A 2,890-nucleotide genomic window follows, 5' to 3' on the forward strand; every position below is an offset into this window, starting at 1 on the left:
TTTGTTGCTAATGTTGAATTTTAAAATGTTATCGTAATGTATTATTTTGTTGCTAATGTTGAATTTTAATTAAGGGCGAGGTTCAAACGAGGAAAGGCTTACGGGTTAAACTCTACTGCGGTGACAATACTGTAGGGGAGGTCCGGTTCGAACAGGAGGAGTACGCCATGCTAATGTGCCTGTATGATCCCTCCGTCACCCCAGAATGAAAGGGTGTCTATTTATCTATCTCTTGACTCAAATGTTAATTTTGGAATTTCTAAGATGGCGAATAGACGTAATTGGAGTATCCAAGAAGAGGATGTACTGATAGCATTATACAAGAGATTGTAGCCGCCGACGGTAGGAGTGATAATGGGTGTTTTAGGACAGGCACGTATGAGCAAATTGTGTTAAAGATGCGTGAAAAGATTTCGGGCCTTAATATAACATCAAAACACATCCAGAACAAAATGAAGCGGCTCAAGGATAAGTATTCAGCAGCTTATGACATGTTGAATACAAGTGGTTTCGGTTGGAATGATGCGCATCAATGCGTAACGCTGGATGCTCAAGTTTTAGAAGAATACTTAAACGTAACACTTATATTTTTTATGTAATTATTTCATACTTAATTTCATTTGGAAAGTGATTAACGTTATACATATTTATGCATTTTTTTTATAGAAACATCCAAGAAAAAATTATATTGCCAACAAGCCGTTTCCTCAATATGAGCGACTGAAGACAATATTTGGAAAAGATCGAGCCACAGGATCGATGGCGGAATCTGCCGCTGATGCATTGGAGCACATGAATCTTGAAAGTGAAGTCGAGGCTGATAGTGAGGAATTGAACGTGCCTTTTACTACTCCTTCTAATGGCGCTTCTGCATCATCCATTCCACAAGACGTAGAAACATCATCTAAAAAAAGAAAGAGAAAAACGGGTGTTTCTGAAGATGCAATCAAGCTGATTGAGAAGGGGTTGAATTCGTTATCCGAGGAAATGGGTAAGTTGGTATCGGTTGTTGGTACTCCGGGTTTACAAACTATTCCCGATGAGTTAACCAACATGGGTTTTGATGATGATCAAAGTATTGCTATTAGCATGTATTTTGCCGATAACCCGATTCAACCATGCCTATGGAATAGCATTAATGCTACTTTGAAGCCAAAATTTATGACAACCATCTTAAAAAAGTTAGACATGTGATGTTGGTTGGTAAACATTGGAACTTTTGTGTTTAAGTCTTTTGGTTCACAATTGTAAACATTTGATCTTTTGTGTTTAGGTCTTTTGGTAAACATTTCAATTTTTGTTGGTGAATATGATGTTTAAATCTTTTGATTTATGAATGTGAGTTTTTAGTTAAGATTGATTTTGGAGTTTTTAATTAAGATGGATTTTGGAGTTTTTAAGATTGATTTTGGAATTTTTAAATAGTATTTGTAAACATTTATATCTATTATTTAGTGAAAAAACAATAAACAGCTCACTGGGTGTAAATTGGTCATTTTAACCAGTTCTGTCATGTCCTGTCATGTCTTACCAAACGTTGAACAACTGTCCTGTCCTGTCTTGTACTGTCCTACAACTTTGGTCCCTAAGTCATGGTCATTTTCGTCTTTTTACTATTATTCTTTTACCAATCAAAAACCCCATGAACAAAAATTTAGTTCTCCTACCAACATCGTCTTCTCGGGCCCGCATAGTCTGCTCAGATCAAAACACATATCAAAGTCCAACCCAAATTAAATTTTCAAAACCAAATCAAGTTTAAAATCCAAATCCAAACCAAAATCTAAAAATAATGGACCATAAGCCAACTAATATGTATAAACATGCMACAGGAATCAAAGCTAAAGCCAATTTAAAATCTCAAAATCAAACCCTTATATGTATCTTAAATGAGTAGATTATAGAGGAGAAGATACATGCACAGATCTATATCTCAAAATTAAAATCAAGCCCTAACACACACATACATACATATATATATTATATATATATATATATATTATCTATGGTAGATAAAAAAAAGCAGAGAAAGAAGTTTTCTGCCTTTTGCATCCTAATGAGATTGCTTCAAAATCAACATATCTGATGGTTTGGTAGACCTAAAAGGGGGAAAGGGACGACGGTGAGGTGCTTCGATGGTGCAAGTGATAAACCCACATAATTGTTTCAATGGTGCAAGTGATAAAACCACATAATTGTTTCAACGATGCTTCGATGGTGCAGGGTGAGATCGTGGAGGGAGACGTCGACGAGGAGGTCTGAACTAGATGGTTTGCTTTGGCCGGCGTTTTGGGTTTTGCTGTTGGCGGCAAGATGTATGCCGGCGAAAAATCACGCATAAATAAAAACATAGATCGATATGCAGTGGAAATACATCACAAGAAGGGGATGATGAGGGTTTTTCCATGAGAAACAGATCTAAAACGAAAACGGGTGAGTTGGAGGCGGAACGGTGGTGCAGTTGTTCCTCTTACCATGTTCAAAAGAAAGGGTTGATGTTCTCTTATCGTCAAGGAGGGGTATTTGCACCGAGGGGGAAGATTGGAGATGGAGATGGAGATAGGAGAGATCGGTGCTGAGAAATGAAGCAAAGGGATGTTTGGGCGCAGAGGGTGAGATACAGAGATGATACCTCAGAGATAATTAGATTTTTAATCCCTATAATTTACATATTTATTTTTTAGTCCCTATAATATATTTTTTATTAACATGGATATCCTACCCGCTATGTTTTGCAGATAGCACGAAGTCACCGCATTTGAACCTCTGTGGCCACAAGGGGATTTTTATTCCTCCGTGGATTTGAACACGAGACCTAATGATACTTTTGACCTTTGGTGTCAAACTCAAACCAATCAGACACATCCCTTGTGGTTATAAATTTACATAT

This window comes from Cynara cardunculus (assembly GCF_001531365.2).
Source record: "Cynara cardunculus var. scolymus isolate 2C chromosome LG 11, CcrdV1, whole genome shotgun sequence".
Classification (NCBI taxonomy): Eukaryota; Viridiplantae; Streptophyta; class Magnoliopsida; order Asterales; family Asteraceae; genus Cynara; species Cynara cardunculus.